Source organism: Anomaloglossus baeobatrachus, chromosome 3 (assembly GCF_048569485.1).
Source record: "Anomaloglossus baeobatrachus isolate aAnoBae1 chromosome 3, aAnoBae1.hap1, whole genome shotgun sequence".
Taxonomy (NCBI): Eukaryota; Metazoa; Chordata; class Amphibia; order Anura; family Aromobatidae; genus Anomaloglossus; species Anomaloglossus baeobatrachus.
In genome coordinates, this window is record NC_134355.1 from 280,404,255 (window position 1) to 280,424,701 (window position 20,447).

The 20,447-nt window shown below is 42.8% G+C and overlaps 1 pseudogene; it reads right to left on the bottom strand.

The window, feature by feature from the left end:
* Nucleotides 1-8,798: 8,798 nt before the first annotated feature.
* On the bottom strand, nucleotides 8,799-9,840 carry LOC142297217 (trace amine-associated receptor 4-like; annotated as a pseudogene).
* Between the last annotated feature and the right edge of the window lie 10,607 nt (nucleotides 9,841-20,447).

Below are 20,447 nucleotides of genomic sequence, written 5' to 3' on the forward strand. Positions count from 1 at the left end.
AATGTCAGTGTAGAGCTGACACCCTCCAGTCTCAATTATACCGTGTATCAAATGGAAATATCAAGAGCCTGGGTGGACTAAATAGCCACAGAGTGTCAGTATGCGGTAGGTCAGAGACGAAAGAAAGGCTGAGCCCCCTGAGGAAGCTCGATGTGAAATGCGCATCGGGGCATAGGAGGAGACACCTGCCACATACCAACATGGGTATGTTTTATTTGCCTGACCTTATTACTTAAGCTGAATGGATCTATAGATCTTAAAGATATGGCACACATGTTTTTGCTGCACCTGACAGATCAGGAGCAGACTTTTCTTTACTGCTTTGAACTAGGTTTTTGCCTAGTGGTATAGCCTGTGACCTTTGACTCTTCACTTTTACTGCTATATTTGTAACTGATCTATGTTCTTTCGTCTCTGACCTACCGCATACTGACACTCTGTGGCTATTTAGTCCACCCAGGCTCTTGATATTTCCATTTGATACACGGTATAATTGAGACTGGAGGGTGTCAGCTCTACACTGACATTATATTAGAATCAGATTTCAGTTACCATTTGTTACAACTCAATCTAATTCAGTAGGTGATCCCCACCTGAATGAACATATAGATTTGACTAGGCATCGCCTTAGTATCCAATATATGTATTAATAGTTCACACGCATTCAAATATATATTTATATGATTAAGCTCTATATATTCAAAGATATTACCAAAGTGTGGTGTTCATTTAGATCATAGATTCATACCATTTTTATATCAATAACTATGACATAGCAACTGTTGCTTCTGTTATAATTCAGGCGGTAATTGAGGGTACTCCAGGTGTCCCTTCTTCATTGTGAGCGTCGTACGCTGTAATACTTTCTTTTTAATGTGATTTTATTACAACTGTGTGAATTTTGTCTTTGATTTTTGTACCAATAAAGCTTTTTGTATTGCATTTATGTGTAATTACTCCAATTTTTTATAACAAGGGGTGAACCAACATTTCTACCTTCACCAAAGACAGCAAGATGATAGACAGGCGTAGGCCTCTTGCTCCCAGATCCCTGGCACTGCAGACTAAAGACAATTTGGAGACCCTACTTGAAGCCTCCACATTTCAAAAACTTATGCAACAGGAAAAGTGGCAACAATTGGCACAGATTATAAATAGTCCAACAAAGTAACCTGGATCCTTGGGACAGGCCCTGTAACAAGGTCTGAACTAACATTTTTACCTTCACCAGAGACAGCAAGATGACAGACAGGCATAGGCCTCTTGTTCCCAGAACTTTGGCACTACAGACAAAACACAATTTGGTATATCATATTGGAGTCTTGATATTTAAAAACCTTTCATGCAGACAGCAGGACAGCAGCATTAATTTCCCCCCATTTCCCCACAGTATGTTTGCACACAAGAGAAGTGTAGTCCATGCAACACACAGGATGTGGGCTGACATTTTCATTTTCAAAAGTGAAGAGATGAATGAGTAATAGGCATATGTCTCTTGGTCACAGAACACAACTGCCTACCTTTGGGTTACCAAAGTATGATCTTTAACTTCTTCGTCATGCTCTATGTTGTCCCACTCCTCCTTTTCCTGACCTGACATCACACAACATTATGTGTCCCCTCAGGTATCTGAGTCTCATCATCATCACCTCCACCTCCTGGGGTTAACATCAGTTGATGAGTGTTTGGATCCTGGTCGGACCCAACTTCATTCGGATAAGATCCATCTAACAAAGATATTGGTCATCAGTGCAGATGCTTTCCTCCTCTTGAGTCTGGGAATCATTGGTGCAGACTTCTGCTGCCCAGGGGATAAAATGTGTGGACAGCTCTGCAGACTAGCCCATGTGTGGTTCCCCACACTCAGCTTGCTGGTTGGAGATTTGTGACCTGGGTGGAAACAAGCATAATTGGGGTGGCACCTCTGAGGAATGAACTGATTGTGATGTTGAGGTGCAGCAAAGGGAGGAGAGGCCACTTGATGCAGCGCTTGCCATGCACTCTAGTACATGCTGTTCATTAGCCTCATTTCAAAGTTGAAATAATGTGCGGCTGCCAGACAAATCTAGTGGAGTAGGCTATCCAGTAATGGAAATTTTTCTAATTTTTCTTGGGATAGGATGATCTCATGTTCGCTCACTAGAGCTTTGACTAACAGAACATCCCATACATACACCTACAACACCCTGCTTATTCACTCTCCCACCACAACCTCGTTGTGATTTGCCACTCATGGTTGATGTACCCTTCCCCTTTCAAACAGATTTTTCCCAACCCTATGGCCACACCTGTCAGACACCTGACACAAAAGATAAATTATTTATTTCCTGCCTGAGTTGGCAATATTAACAAGTAGGAATAACGTTTGGAACACCATTCTAAGTCCAAACTGGGTGCAAAAACCTAAAAAAAAATCACTATGGGGAGATAAGGTATGCACACCAGTGACTATGTAAGGGGAATACATGAAATAGCAGAAACTGCTGTGTGAATACTGACTTGAAAAATCCAATAGCTATATGCAAGAGTGAATATGTGAAAAATGGAATCTGCATTACTGCCATGAACATATGAATCAAGAGAAATTTAGCTACTGAATTGATCAATGCAATAGAGCCCCAACACTACGCCAAAGTATTTCTCTACGTTGGGGTCCCTAGCTTGTGTGTGTCCTCTCATGTAGTTAAAAAACTTACCGTGTATGGGAAGCTGAGACCCAGGCTATTTATGCGTATGGTATGGATTGGCAATAGGTGTGGTTGGGGAGGGTTCACAAACGAAAAAATACTAACAAATAGGAATAACGTTTGGAACACCATTCTAAGTCCGAACTGGGTGCAAAAACCTAAAAAAAATCACTATGGGGAGATAAGGTATGCACACCAGTGACTATGTAAGGGGAATACATGAAATAGCAGAAACTGCTGTGTGAATACTGACTTGAAAAATCCAATAGCTATATGCAAGAGTGAATATGTGAAAAATGGAATCTGCATTACTGCCATGAACATATGAATCAAGAGAAATTTAGCTACTGAATTGATCAATGCAATAGAGCCCCAACACTACGCCAAAGTATTTCTCTACGTTGGGGTCCCTAGCTTGTGTGTGTCCTCTCATGCAGTTAAAAAACTTACCGTGTATGGGAAGTTGAGACCCAGGCTATTTATGCGTATGATATGGATTGGCAATAGGTGTGGTTGGGGAGGGTTCACAAACGAAAAAATACTAACAAATAGGAATAACGTTTGGAACACCATTCTAAGTCCGAACTGGGTGCAAAAACCTAAAAAAATCACTATGGGGAGATAAGGTATGCACACCAGTGACTATGTAAGGGGAATACATGAAATAGCAGAAACTGCTGTGTGAATACTGACTTGATACAACACCCTGCTTATTCACTCTTCCACCACAACCTCGTTGTGATTTGCCATTCATGGTTGATGTACCCTTCCCCTTTCAAACAGATTTTTCCCAACCCTATGGCCACACCTGTCAGACACCTGACACAAAAGATAAATTATTTATTTCCTGCCTGAGTTGGCAATATTGTGATGAGATTAAAAAGTACCAGTAACTCGAAATGTGGTTCACTACGTAATTTAGAGCAGACACTGAAAAGTACCATGACCTTTTAAGCTAGTTCATGAACAAATTTACACTAGACAGTACTAACTAACAATACCTAGAAATGTGGTTGACTGCATAATTTTACACAGGCAATGAAAACTGCCAAGACCTTTTTATCAACTTCAATAGCAATTTTACAGCAGGCAGCACTAACTAACAACAATATATAGAAATATTGTTCAGTGTGTAATTTTGTGCAAATAATGAAAACTGCCAAGACCTCTTTACGTAGTTCACTAGAAAATTTATAGCAGGCAGTACTAACTAACTATACCTAGAAATGTGGATGACTGCGTAATTTAGAGCATGCAACACAAATTGCAGAGTCCTTTTTAACTAGTTCACTAGCAAATTTTCATCAGTCACTACTAACTAACAATACCTAGAAATGTGATTGCCTTAGTAATTTTGAGCAGGCAATGAAAACTGCTAAGACCTTTTTACTTAGTTCACTAGCAAATTTACAGTTGACAGTACTAACTAACAATACTTGGAAATGTGTTTCACTGCTTAATTTGAAGCAGGCCGTAGTACAGTACCTAGAAATGTGATTGCCTGCGTAATTTTGAGCAGGCAATGAAAACTGCCAAGACTTTTTTACTTAGTTCACATCTAAATTTACAGCAAGCAGTAATAACTAACAATATCTACAATGTGTTTCATTGCCTAATTTGGATCAGGTCGTAATACACAACAATACCTAGAAATGTGTTTCACTAACTAATTTGGAGCAGGCAGTAATACACAGCAATACCTAGAAATTTGTTTTACCGGCTAATTGGGAGCATGCCGTAATACGCAGCAATATATAGAAATGTGTTTCCCTGGCTAAATTGGAGAATGCCATAATATGTAGCAATACCTAAAAATGTATTTCACTGGCTAATTGGAAGAATACCGTAATATGTAACAATACGTAGAAATGTTTTTCAATGGCTAAGTGGGAGCATGCCGTAATAGGTAGTAATACCTAGATATATGTTTCATTGGCTAATTGGGAGCAGACAGTAATACATAGCAATACCTAGAAATGAGTATCACTGGTTAATTTGGAGCAGATTGTAATACGTAGCAATACCTAGAAATGTGTTTCATTGGCTAATTTGGAGCAGGCAATAATAATTAGCAATACCTATTTAGATCCTTCACTGGCAACTCTTTAGCAGGCACTCACAAGTACTTATCCCTATGAAAAACGGAAAATTGCCCGGGAGTTAAGGGGTTAATATATAGTGGCGCATAAAATATTGTGACTGTGAAAAATGCACATGGGGCATTATTAATCTCTAGGAGGTAATATAAGGGCACTGTTTTGAAGAGCAGTTGCAAAGGGCATTAATATATTCTAGGGGTCAATTTTACCATCTATAGGATTTAAAAGGAAGCATTTTACTTTCTAACAGGCACACCGGTGTACATTATTATGTGGGGCAGTAAAAAGAGCACTGATTTTGTAGTACATTGCAGTTGCGGTAATAGAGACAGATACGAGAGCAGCAACTCAGCATAAACGTGACAGCAGGGTAAGGAGTTTGTGGAGTTTGGAAATAAAAGATGGGGATGGTGCGGGAGATGTGAAAAGTGTATTTTTTGTAAACTCTGCAGATGTTTCATAGTTAGAAAAAGTTGTCATGTCAGTCTGGTCCAGATGAAAAAGTTTGGAAAAGTGAATAACTACAACAGAAAGAGCATCAGCTGTAAATTACTATCTATAACTGTATTGTAATCTCCTATATGTTTTACAGGAACCGTATCACTATCTACCACTATATGGTCACCGTATGATGCTAATATAAGTACTGGTCCTTGTTTTGAGATTTATTTTCAGAAAAGCTGAGATTCCCTTAAGCCAGGGGTGGGGAACCTTTTTTCTGCCGGGGGCCATTTGGAAATTTCTGCCAACCTTCGGGGGCCGCACAAAATTATCAATGTGAAAATGAACCAACTATATTTGGTCAAACAGTTTATTAACTCACCCTTACTGTAATGGCTGGAGCTGCTTCTGATTTGTGCGGCTGTGATGTTCGGTGATACTTATGTTGCTTCTCTCTTTTCCAGGTTTGTCTCGGTCTGGAGCGCAGGCAACTCTTTGTGATAATAATATTGGTAGACTACATACATCACACAACAGACACAGGGACTGGTGTATATAAATCACAGAAGACACTGGGGGCACATACATCACACAACAGACACAGGGACTGGTGTATATAAATCACAGGAGACACATACATGACTGAAGGGGCTGTTGGGATATACATCACACAGGAGACGCTGGGACTGCTGTATATACATCACAGGAGACACCTACATCACACATGTATATGCCCCCAGCCCCCTTCTATGATGTATATGCTTTCAGCCCCTCCTGTGAGGTATATGCGCCCAGCCCCTCCTGTGAGGTATATGCACCCAGACGCTCCTGTGAGGTATATGCGCCCAGACGCTCCTGTGAGGTATATGCCCCCAGCCCCTCCTGTGAGGTATATGCGCCCAGCCCCTCCTGTGAGGTATATGCGCCCAGACACTCCTGTGATATGTACAGCCCCAACATCTCCAATGTGATGTATATATCCCAGCGTGTGATGTATATGCCTCCTAGCATCTCCAATGTGATGTATATATCACAGGAGGGGTTGGGGCATACACATAACAGGAGATGCTGGGGCATATCCATGACAGGAGATGCTGGGGGCATATACATGACAAGAGGGGCTGGGGAACAGACATAACTAGGTCACAGGGAGGCGTAAGCATTGCTGTGGGGTACAGACGGCACTGGGGTGGCACACACATCACTAGGGCAGCACAGAGAGCACGAACATCACTAAATGGGGGGGCACACAGACAGTACTAAGTGGGGGGGCACACAGACAGCACTAAGTGGGGGGGGCACACAGACATCACTAAGTGGGGGGCACACAGACATCACTAAGTGGGGGGCACACAGACATCACTAAGTGGGGGGCACACAGACATCACTAAGTGGTGGGCACACAGACATCACTAAGTGGGGGGCACACAGACATCACTAAGTGGGGGCACACAGACATCACTAAGTGGGGGCACACAGACATCACTAAGTGGGGGCACACAGACATCACTAAGTGGGGGACACGCAGACATCACTAAGTGGGGGCACACAGACATCACTAAGTGGGGGCACACAGACATCACTAAGTGGGGGGCACACAGACATCACTAAGTGGGGGGCACACAGACATCACTAAGTGGGGGGCACACAGACATCACTAAGTGGGGGGCACACAGACATCACTAAGTGGTGGGCACACAGACATCACTAAGTGGGGGCACACAGACATCACTAAGAGGGGGCACACAGACATCACTAAGTGGGGGCACACAGACATCACTAAGTGGGGGACACGCAGACATCACTAAGTGGGGGCACACAGACATCACTAAGTGGGGGCACACAGACATCACTAAGTGGGGGGCACACAGACATCACTAAGTGGGGGGCACACAGACATCACTAAGTGGTGGGCACACAGACATCACTAAGTGGGGGGCACACAGACATCACTAAGTGGGGGCACACAGACATCACTAAGTGGGGGCACACAGACATCACTAAGTGGGGGCACACAGACATCACTAAGTGGGGGACAAGCAGACATCACTAAGTGGGGGACACGCAGACATCACTAAGTGGGGGACACGCAGACATCACTAAGTGGGGGCACACAGACATCACTAAGTGGGGGCACACAGACATCACTAAGTGGGGGACACGCAGACATCACTAAGTGGGGGACACGCAGACATCACTAAGTGGGGGGCACACAGACATCACTAAGTGGGGGGCACACATACATCACTAAGTGGGGGGAACGCAGACATCACTAAGTGGGGGGAACGCAGACATCACTAAGTGGGGGCACACAGACATCACTAAGTGGGGGGCACACAGACATCACTAAGTGGGGGCAGACAGACATCACTAAGTGGGGGAACACAGACATCACTAAGTGGGGGACACGCAGACATCACTAAGTGGGGGACACGCAGACATCACTAAGTGGGGGGCACGCAGACATCACTAAGTGGGGGGCACACAGACATCACTAAGTGGGGGGAACGCAGACATCACTAAGTGGGGGGCACACAGACATCACTAAGTGGGGGGCACGCAGACATCACTAAGTGGGGGGCACGCAGACATCACTAGGAGACTGGGGGGCACAGACGTCACTAGGGGGTACACAGCATTGGAAAGAAGACAGCACTGGGAGCTGCACACTCCACTGATGGGGCACGATGCTACACCGGAGAGCGGAAGGCGCAGGGGAGCGGGCGGTACACATACTGAGAGCTGCACACTCCACTGATGGGGCACGATGCTACACCGGTGAGCGGGAGGCGCAGGGGAGCGGGCGGTACACATACTGAGAGCTGCACACTCCACTGATGGGGCACGATGCTACACCGGTGAGCGGGAGGTGCAGGGGAGCGGGCAGCACACTTCACTGATGGGGCACGCTGTACCAGAGAAGGGGCGGTGAGGGGGGCGTCACAATGCTGTGGGATGGAAGCGCACGCAGAGCGCTAAACCCACCCACAGAGTCGAGTTCTCAGCACGCTGACACCTGCCATTGAAAGAGCTCATTGGTGCGTTCAAGCAGCACATGTGGAGATTTAAAGGGCCGGCGGCCGGTAAAACCACGGCGGTGGCCGGAGTACTGCGCCCCCGGGAATCTGCCCGGGGGCCGCACAAAAGGTCATGGCGGGCCGCATGCGGCCCGCGGGCCGGAGGTTCCCCACCCCTGCCTTAAGCCCATGATTAATGTGCACCACCAAAGTTGTTAACATGGTTATCTGGTAAGGAATAAACCAAACGTGAATGCCAAGATCCATATCAATAATTACATGAAGGTGTACTCTAATCAAGTCCTAATAGAGTGAGCTCCTTACCAATATTCATCTGGTAAGGAGCCCACTCAGAACTTTTGTACCCTTGAGTTTAACATGCTTTCAATTCAACTTAAAATTCAAATAAAAGCAAACTTTGTGCGTACACCTAATCAGAATAAAAAAAAAATATAATGGTCTTAGGCAATTTTGTTTTGAGTATTTTAGTCATCCAATTTTTCTAATAGATACTTTTTTTCATTTAGAATTCTTGACATATATACTAAGTATCATTAAATGTTTTTTAGTATATTAAAAGAAGCAGAGCCTAGTTGTAATATTTTACCAGTAAGAATGAAAAGGAATGTTTTTTTAAACCAAGGATAAAATAAGCCATAGATAATAGGATTAAATGCAGAATTGAAATAGCTGAGCCATAGAACAATATTGTATATGTCATCAGATATTGAAAATATGAGATAAAGATCAGCCATAGTAAGAGTAAAAAAGGGCAACCAGCAAAAAACTAAAAACCCCCATCACCAAACTCAGTGTTCTGGCTGCTTTGTTTTCAGCATTTAAAAGACTGTTCTTCTTACTGCTTTTCTTTTGATTTATAGATTTGGGAATATTATTAATCAACTTGGCTTGTTTCTTTGCAATTGAGAAAATATACATTTAAATTACAACAATGAGAGTCCCTGGAATAAAGAAACATAGCAACGAGTTCATTATAGCCAATATTCTGTCAAACACAAGCGAACAAGACCCCATACAAGATACAGGACTCTCTGGACCCTCCAAACTTTCAGTGTTCACATTTGATAAAACGAGTCCAAATGAGTATAGACCGGGGACGGACCAGCTGACAAATATGTAGAGCTTAAAGACAGAAATAGTTATTTTCCTGTTGTAATGAAGAGGATGACATACTGCATAGTAACGGTCAACAGCAATGAAGAATAGATGATATATGGAGGTAGTGCACAATGTCATATCAATGCAACTGTGTACTTTACAAAACAGGTCACGATAATACCAGCATGCAGTCATGGTCCTCGCCATACTGTACGGCATTACCGTGAGCCCAAGCAGGAAATCCACAGTGGCCAATGACAAAATCAGAAAGTTGGTTGGTGTGTGAAGTTGCCTGAAATGAGAAACTGAAATGATCACCATAAGGTTTCCCACAATTGTAAGGATGATAGCTCCATATATAACAGAATACAAAGAGATATCGGTAAGCACAGGTCTGACGGTTCTAGGGCAAGACGTATTCACACCATTGAAACACAGTTTGGTATTTTCCATCTTCTGGAAATCCAGTCTACTCATGATGGTATTTTATTATTGACTCAATGATATCCCTGTAACAAAATAGAAAATGGAGAAAATTATCAGCAATTAATTTTGAGCATTAATAATTGCAATTGTGTAATATTACCACAAATGATTAATTTACTTTGATTAGTACTGCTGAATCTTTGGCTTAAAGATGGGGCTATGCCATTTTTATGATTAAAGTGAATCTGTCATGAGGAACAGCCCCTCTCACTCCCCAAAAAATCAACTAAAAATAAATAAATGAATCACATAAGAGTCCCTGACCACTTTCAAGTCCACACTCACTGCTGCAAAACAAACCTACTTCTCATCCCTCATATCCTCTCTCTCTCACAACCCTAAACAGCTATTCAACACTTTCAATTCTCTCCTCCGTCCTCCAGCACCACCTCCCTCTCCTCTCCTCTCAGCAGAAGACTTTGCCTCTTTCTTCAAGCAGAAGATTGACAACATCAGAGCAAGCTTTGGCCCACAATCACCACAGCCACTTCTCACAACTACTCAGCCTTCTTCCTCCAAATCCAGCTTCTCCGCCATGACAGAAAACAATCTTTCCACTCTACTCTCAAGATCACATCTAACAACCTATGCACTGGACCCGCTCCCATCCCACCTCATCCCCAACATCATCCTAGCCCTAACCCATCTCTTCAACCTATAACTAACAACTGGTGTATTCCCTTCATGCTTTAAACATGCCTCTATTACACCCATCCTCAAAAAGCCCTCCCTTGACCCATCCCCTGTGTCAAACTATCGCTCCATATCCCTTCTCCCCTATGCCTCAAAACTACTAGAACAGCATGTCCATCTTGAACTGTCCTCATACCTCTCATCCTGCTCCCTCTTTGACCAGCTACAATCTGGCTTCCAACCACATCATTCCACTGAAACTGCCCTAACTAAAGTCACTAATGACCTACTAACCGCCAAAGCCAAGCGACACTACTCTATCCTCCTCCTACTGGACCTGTCCTCTGCCTTCGACACAATAGACCATTCCCTCCTACTACAGATTCTCTCATCTCTGGGCATCACAGACTTGGCCCTATCTTGGATTTCTTCATACCTAACTGACCGAACTTTCAGCGTCTCCCATTCTCACACCACTTCCTCATCTCGCCCCCTATCTGTCGGTGTCCCCCAAGGCTCAGTTCTTGGACCCCTGCTGTTCTCCATCTACACCTTCGGCCTGGGACAGCTCATAGAGTCCCACGGCTTCCAGTATCATCTCTATGCCGATGACACACAGATTTACCTCTCTGGACCTGACATTACCTCTCTACTAACCAAAATCCCACAATGTCTGTCTGCTATTTCATCCTTCTTCTCTGCGCGATTCCTAAAACTTAACATGGACAAAACAGAGTTCACTGTCTTTCCTCCTCCTCACTCATCTCCTCCAACAAGCCTTTCCATCAAACTTGATGGTTGCTCACTCTCCCCAGTCTCACAAGCTCTTTGCCTTGGAGTAACCCTCAACTCTGCTCTATCCTTCAAGCCACACATCCAAGCCCTCTTCAACTCATGCTGATTACAACTCAAAAATATCTCCCGGATCCGTGCTTTCCTTAACCAAGAATCAACAAAAACATTAGTGCATGCCCTCATCATCTCCCGCCTTGACTACTGCAACCTCCTGCTCTCTGGCCTCCCTTCCAACACTCTTGTACCTCTCCAATCTATCCTAAACTCTGCGGCCCACCTAATCCACCTCTCCCCTCCCTACTTCCCAGCCTCGCCACTCTGCCAATCCCTTCACTGGCTTCCCATCACCCAACGACTCCAGTTCAAAACATTAACCATGACATACAAAGCCATGCACAACCTGTCTCCTCCCTACATCTGTGACCTAGTCTCCCGGTACCTACCTGCACGCAACCTCAGATCCTCACAAGATCTCCTTCTCTGCTCCTCTCTTATCTCCTCTTCCCACAATCGCGTACAAGATTTCTCCTGTGCATCCCCCATACTCTGGAATGCTCTACCTCAGCACATCAGACTCTCACCTACCGTGGAAAGCTTCAAGAGGAACCTCAAGACCCACCTCTTCCAACAAGCCTACAATCTACAATAGCCCTTAGTCCAGTAGACCACTGCGCAACCAGCTTTGTCCTCACCTATTGTACCATCACCCATTCCCTGTAGACTGTGAGCCCTCGCGGGCAGGGTTCTCTCTCCTCCTATACCAGTCTGTTTTGTACTGTTAATGATTGGTGTACGTATACCCTCTTTCACTTGTAAAGTGCCATGAAATAAATGGCGCTATAATAATAAATAATAATAATAATAACAAACTGTATATGGAACGGTGAGACAATTAGTATGTTTATTTATAAAAAAAAAAAAAAATCTGTTGCTTTGTGAGAGGGTGTTAATATATTAGTAACCTTTATCCACTGTGAACTGCTGCAAAATGTTTATTTGCTGTTCATTGTTCATTGTATGTATTGTTACTGATCAGCCACAGGAGGCTTTTGCATCTGCATTTAACTGTGGTTATTATAGCAACATCTGAACAGACTTCTCTATTGGACTTCGAGGGCTGAGGAGGCGGTGTGTGTGAGCTGCAGGGAAAGTGAGAGATGTGCATAATGGAAAGGAGCCACCACAGAAACAGTTAAGAGAATTAGGAGAACATTTGTGTAGGAGTTTAGCGAGGAAGACCGCGACACTTTTGAGCAGCATCCAGTGCCGGAGATCCACCATTCTGCAGTTGTGTGCTATACTGGTCCACAGTGAGAGGATCTCCAAGTCTCTTATTATGGCAGTTGGACACCATAGTAACCGGGTACGGTAGGCTAGGCCCAAGACCCCGTGCACCCTACACTTTATGATTTGGTACCAAAACACCTAACTATTCTAGTTAGGCCAACTATAGACAAACACAGTAAGACTTGCCGGCTCTGCTGTGTCAGTTTACAGTTATATTTAAGATCTTAATGGGACAGCGCCACACGTTTGTGTAACAGGGGGAAAATGTACATTAGATAAACTTGTATGTTTGTTAATGAAGCACACCGCTAGACAGTAAGGGGTTACATTAGGTTTCCCTGGTAACCTAAACAGATAGAGACAATTAAAAGTTCAGTTGAGATCTAGAGACTGCACAAGCAAGAGGAGAGTGACAGGAAGAAGGCTGTGAGAGAGGGAGAAGGTTGTTGAACTTCTGTGTTCTGAACAAATAGGATTGCCTGTTTCTTTCTTTGGAGCTCCTACTGCCCCTGACGAGGAGAATTAATCTAATCTAAATGAACTTTTCTCGAGAAAGTGCTTGGATAAGATCATCTAAGAGTGAATCAGAAGCAGTCTGAGGGAGACTGATGGCATATCTTGGGTGAGAGACTTCTGTGAGTAGCAATTGAACTGAGACCGATCGGTGTACTAATAGTCAGTTAGGAACAGACAGATAGGAAAAAGACACATTGAAGGAAGATTATTCTTTGAAAGACTGTTTGCCAACAAGGAGTTGTGCTTGCTTGTTTATCCAGAGGTAAGCTGTGTTGTGCTGATAATAACAGACTATTCTGCCTTTGCATCATCACACTTTCTGGGGGCAGTGAGATACAGAGTATTGCATAGAGGTACATGTACATAAATTCACTTGTTTCTTAGTGTATATGGGAAATTGGCCGGGTACCCTGATTGAATTGCAAACATAAGAGGAGGTGGTTGTAAGATTATATCCTTGGAGGGATCATGTGCCATTATCTGTAGTAGTGCACTCGGGAAAGCCCCATTAATAGATAGGGGAGGGAGCGGTATAGCCGGGGTGGGAAAAATATAGTCCAGTTCATCTCTACAGACTGACACTTGAAGTCCTCCAAGTTGCATAAATTGTTATTGTTTATTCCGGGCTGTTGTGGCCCATAAGTTGTAAGAGAACTGGTTATGTCAATTTTTTTTACTTATAAAGAAAACTAAATTGAAAAAATGGGGTAGTCAGTCACCAGTCTCTTAGAAGAACAGCCGTCACGGATCCAGGGAGACTCCAGCATAACAATATATAAAGAAAATATCCAGCGTCCGTTCTTCTAAAATCAAATTTTTATTCCAAAATCTTTAAAACTGGTATAGAACACATAGTAGGTAAAATCAAAGAGCAAAGGTCCTCGAAATGCCTAGGGTGTGTGTACACACAGACATTTTCCGGACTCTGTGTCCTTTCTCAATGTATGTAACTATCCTACTAAACTAGGCGTCTTTTATGTTAATTACATTCCACTTTCACCTGCGGCGGAAAAACCAGGGAACTGACTTCACTTATCAAATGCTATTGCCCCTTGTCTGGATTCACAATTGTACATCACTATTTACATCTGCTTCTAAATAACCTCCATAGAATTTAATTATAAAAATAATTTGTATCATGTCTTATATTCATACCAGTAGGTGATCTCGTGCAGAGTAAATGAATCCACCAAGTTTCACGACCTAACAAAAGTCTCCTATGATCTCCTCCCCTCCTTTCTATGCTCTGAATGGAACAGTTGGACAGATCCCCCTGGTGCACCTCTGAAAAATGTTCTGGGGCAGCTGAGCATTTAAAGCTCAGTCTATTCATCGAATCAGACAAGTGTCTGTGGATTCTAATTTTTAGTGCACGAGAAGTGCATCCAACATATTGCACCCGACAACTTACACATGAAATTAGATATATAAAGTTAGTACTACTGTTACAAATTATTTACTCTAGACGTTACAAATGGTTCAAAACTTCATCCACATCGAAAAAAAACCTTAGTTTGCAACCAATTTTCCTTTTTATCTTTATGATCAGATGAAAAATAAGAAGGTGAAAAGGTATTCCTTAAAGTTGAAGCTTTACCTTGCTATAAATCTAATCTGATTTTGAAGGGCATTTTTCAGTGGCTCTGAATCATATAAAACAGGAATATATTTTTTTTATAATTTTTTTTATATCATTAAATTGGGGACTATATGTAGTAACAAATGAAACCATTTTTTTATTTTTATTGTTACTATTATTGAGTTTATTTAAACTCCCATTAAACTGTCCCATCTTAGATTTTTCCTTCAATAAATCTGCTCTATTTTTCTGTCCTACTATCCAATTGGCCCTTTCCAATGTCCATTCTGGATAATTCCTATCTCTCAATCTTTGAATGGTTTTTTGCTTTTCGATCTGCCAACTATCTGGATTATTGGTGTTTCGTTTTGTCCTAATTAATTCCTCTATAAGGATATTTTTAATTGTGTGACTTTGGTGGCAAGAATCCGCTCTCAGAATACTATTGAAAGAGATTTCTTTTCTTTAAGGGGCAATTTTCAACAGATTATCATCCTTTATCCTCAATTTAATATCCAGATATTCAATGTGAGATTCCTGAACATGCATGGTAAATCTTAAATTCATGTTGTTATGATTTATATAATTCTGGAAATCAAAAACCTTTGAATTTTGGACTTAAATGGATTGTCCAATGAGAAGATAGATCTTTCTTCCTAAAAGAACAATGCTGTTCCAGGTCTCTCATATTTGAAGACTGCCTTCCCCCACAAGAATTTTAAGATCTACACAGGTGTTCAATGGGATTTAGATCCAGACTCATTTCTGGCCACTTCTGAACTCTCCAGCAGTTTGTTGCCATCCATTTCTAGCTGCTTCTGGAAATTTGTTTGAGGTCATTGTCCTGCTGGAAGACTCATGACTTAAGGTCCAGTCACACTAAGCAACTTACCAGCGATCCCAACAACGATAGGGATCGCTGGTAAGTTGCTAGGAGGTTGCTGGTGTGATGTCACACTGCAACGCTCCAGCGATCCCACCAGCAACCTGACCTGGCAGGGATCGCTGGAGCGTGGCTACACGAGTTGCTGGTGAGCTCACCAGCAACCAGTGACCAGCCCCCAGCGCCGCGTGGAAGATGCTGCGCTTGGTAACTAAGGTAAATATCGGGTAACCAACCCGATATTTACCTTGGTTACCAGCGCACGGAGCTACACGTGCAGAGAACAGGGAGCAGCGCACACTGAGCGCTGGCTCCCTGCTCTCCTAGTTATAGCACACATCGGGTTAATTACCCGATGTGTGCTGCAGCTAAATGTGCACAGAGCAGGGAGCAGCGCACAATGCTTAGCGCTGGCTCCCTGCTCTCCTAGCTACAGCACACATCGGGTTAATTAACCCGATGTGTCCTGCAGCTACATGTGCACAGAGCAGGAGCCGGCACTGACAGTGAGAGCGGCGGAGGCTGGTAACAAAGGTAAATATCGGGTAACCAAGGACAGGGCTTCTTGGTTACCCGATGTTTACTGTGGTTACCAGCCTCCGCAGAAGCCGGCTCCTGCTGCCTGCACATTTAGTTGTTGCTGTCTTGCTGTCACACACAGCGATCTGTGCTTCAGAGCGGGACAGCAACAACTAAAAAATGGCCCAGGACATTCAGCAACAACCAACGACCTCACAGCAGGGGCCAGGTTGTTGCTGGATGTCACACACAGCAACATCGCTAGCAACGTCACAAAAGTTGTTCGTTAGCAGCGATGTTGCTAGCGATGTTGCTTAGTGTGACGGGGCCTTTAGGATGGCAAACACTACTTTCTGACGCTGGGCACTACATTGCCACCCAAAATTTTTTTGTAATCTTCAGATTTCATGATGTCTTGCACACAGTCAAGGCACCCAGTGCCAGAGGCAACAAAACAACCCCAAACATTTTTGAAGCTCCACTGTGTTCGACTTTATGTATTGTGTTCGTTTCTTTGTAGGCATCATTCCATTTTCATTAAACATTAGAATGATGTGCTTTACCAAAAAGCTCTATCTTGGTCTTATCTGTTTAAAAGACACTTTCCCAGATTGATTTTAGCAAGCTGAAGTGTAACTTTTTTATGTCTCTGCATCAGCAGTGTGTCTCGTGTTAGTCTCCTGCCGCAGTGTTTCAGTTATTTCAAATGTCAATGGATACTTTGCACAGGCACTGACGCACCCTGAGCCTGCAGGACAGCTTGAATTTTTTTAAACTTGAACGGGGCTATTTATCCACCATCTAGACTATCCTGCATTGTAAACATTCATTAATTTTTCTCTGACATCCACATCCAAGGAGATTAGCTACAGTCCTGAGTTGCAATCTTCTTGATTAGGTTGCACACTATGGACAAAAAAACATCAAGATCTCTGGGGACAGACTTGTAACTTTGAGATTGTTGATATTTTTTAACAATTTTTGTTCTCAAGGTCTCATACAGTTCTCCTTTCCTCTTTATGTTCTCTGTGCTTAGTGTGGCACAAACAGACACACAATGTTCAGATTTAGTCAACTTCTCCCCTTTTTATTTGGGTTCAGGTGTGATTTTCATATTTCCCACAACTATTACTTGCCACAGGTGATCTTGAGCATCACGTTTGAAACAAAGTTGTTTACCCACAATTTTGGAAAGGTGCCAACAATTATATCTGGACCATTTTAGGGGTTTTGTGTGAAATTACATCCAACATTCCTTTTTCTGTATCTTTTTTTTGTTATCCCAATGCACAGAAACAAAATAAACATGTATAACAAAACATGTTTAACTGCAATAATTTTCTGAGAGAAATACTTCAATTCCTGGAACAATTTAAAAGTTTAAAAGGTACCAACACTTTGACCATGACTGTATATATAAATTTATTTTTTTATATATATATATATATATATATATATATATATATATTCGTATATATATATATATATATATATATACATATATATATACACTCACACGCACTCACACACGTATAGATAGCAATGCCACAAATTAAGTTTTTATTCATTCCACCTATAAGGATAATGAATAGGGTTGAGCAAATGTATTCGCCACTATTCAGTATCTGACTGATAATAGGGTATCCGAAGTATCTGCTATCCGACGGCTAATATGGTATTCACTCCAGTACTTTCATTTTCGTTTCTGGACTTCCTGGTGCCATTTTATAGCCAATGAACACATCTGACGTTGCTTGCCCTCACAGTAACGCCACAGCCATCTTTGTTGTGGTGTTACTGTGATTGGCTTGGCCGCACAGCGGCTATATAAGCCAGCGGCCATTATGGTCAGTCGGTCTCTCCCTCTCTCTTTCTTACTCACTGATCATGGGCACGGCGCTGCACGGCTGTCACACTGTGGCGGGTTCTCCAGCTTTTGAAAATGCCGGCCGCACATTAATCCATCTCGTATTCCCTGCTTTCCCTGCCCACCAGCACCTATGATTGGTTGCAGTCAGACACGCCCCATGCTGAGTGACAGCTGTCCTACTGCAACCAATCACAGTCGCCGGTGGGCGGGTCTATATCGTGTAGTAAAATAAATAAATAAATAATGTAAAACAACGACGTGCGGTCCCTCCAAATGATACCCAGCCAAGGTAAGCACACAACAGCGTGCCGGTATTCTCAGGCTGGGGAGGGCGAGGGCCATGGTTATGGCCCCCCCTCTCGCAGCCAAGAATATCAGCCCGCTGCTGCCCCGAGAATGTCGCATCCATTAGATGCGACAGTCCCGGCGTGTCACCAGCCCTTCCCAATTGCCGTGATGCGGTGGCCATCAGGGTAATAAGGAGTTAATGGCAGCGCATCGCTGCCACTAAATCCAAGATTAGTAATGGCAGCGTCTATGACACGCCATCACTAATCTGTAAGTAAAGTTAATAAACAAACACCGAAAAATCCTTTATTTGAAATAAAACACCAAAAAGTCCCCTCTGTCACCACTTTATTAAGCCCCCAAATATCCAGGTCCGGCGTAATCCATACTCTGCGACGTCTGTGAGCGAGTGCTCAAAGCAACCTCAGTCCGTGAACTGCTCCGATTTTAGAGGTGTGTCCCGCGGCTCACAGCTGATGTCTGACTCCTCCCCTCAGTGCATAATTAAATTAAATTATAATTATAAATAAATAATAATTATAATTATAATTTATAATTATAATAAATTAAATTAAATTAAATTCTTTACCGGGACGGCCGGGACTCGATCTCATGAACTAATTGTCCATAGGCTGCAGCTCTACAGATTATTCAGCTACAAAGATGAGAGAGAGATATAAGAATATGAGAGAGAGAGAGATGAGAAAGATGAGAAAGAGAGAGATGAGAGAGATGAGAGAGAGTGAGAGAGAGAGATGAGAGAGAGAGATGAGAGAGAGATGAGAAAGAGATGAAAAAGAGAGAGAGAAATGAGAGAGAGAGAGTGAGAGAGAGATATGAGAGAGAGAGATGAGAGAGAGATGAGAGAGAAATGAGAGAGAGAGAGATGAGAGAGAGAGATGAGAGAAAGATGAGAGAGAGATGAGAGAAAGATGAGAGAGAGATGAGAGAGAGAGATGAGAGAGAGATGAGAGAGAGATGAGAGAGTGTGAGAGAGAGATGAGAGAGTGTGAGAGAGAGAGATGAGAGAGAGATGAGAGAAAGATGAGAGAGAGAGATGAGAGAGAGATAGATGAGAAAGATGAGAGAGAGAGAGATGAGAGAGAGAGGGATAGATAGAGGGATAGATAGATATATGGATAGATAGAGGGATAGATAGATTTATAGATATTTAGATAGATAGAGGGATAGATAGATAATGGATATATAGAGGGATAGAGAGATAGATAGATAATGAATATATAGAGGGATAGAAAGATAGATAGAGGGATAGATAGATAGATAGATAATGAATATATAGAGGGATAGAGAGATAGATAGATAAATGGATAGATAGAGGGATATATAGATTGATAGATAGATAATGGATAGATAGATAGATAAAAAAGGATAGATGGATAGATAGATAGACAGGCAGACTGATGTCAAACACTTATATAATGTCACACCTACCTGCATATTCTAAGCCGGCACTCTTTAGTGACTTTCATGTGGCACTAAAGAATGCCTAGCCTTGTATTTAGCCAAAAAAAAAATAAATAAAAAAAAAGCGACGTGGGATCATTCCCATTTTTGATAGCCAGCTAGGGTAGAGCAGATGGATGCAGCCTGTAGACCACAGCTGGCAGCTTTACCTAGGTTGGGGATCCAATTTGGAGGGCCCCCAGGCTTTTTTTTATAATTATTTATAAATAAACAAATAATACAAAAAAAAATGGGGTTCCCCCAAATTGGTTCACTAGCCAAGGTAAAGCGGACAGCTGTGGTCTGGTATTCTCAGGGTGGGAAGGTCCATAGTTATTGGCCCTTCCCAGCTTAAAAATAGCAAGCCACAGCCTCCCCAGAAGTGGCGCATCCATTAGATGCGCCAATCCTGGCGCTTCGCCCCAGCTCATCCCGTTGCCCTGATGTGGTGGCAAACAGGGTAATAAATGGGGTTGATACCAGATGTGTAATATCACCTGACATCAAGCCCAGCAGTTGGTGATGTCATGGCATCTATCAGATACCCGATATCACCAACTGTCAGTAATAAAAGTAGGAAAAAAAACAGACGACAAAAAAAAAAAAAAATTTTGAAAAAAGACTCCCCAAAACATTCCCTCTTTCACCAATTTATTGTAAAGAAAACAAAAATTTCCTGTAATCCATTTTGGAAGTCCCACGATGACTCTGCACCTTCTAGAATATGGGGGGCATGCTCAGGGAACGTGTCCCCCATTTTCTAG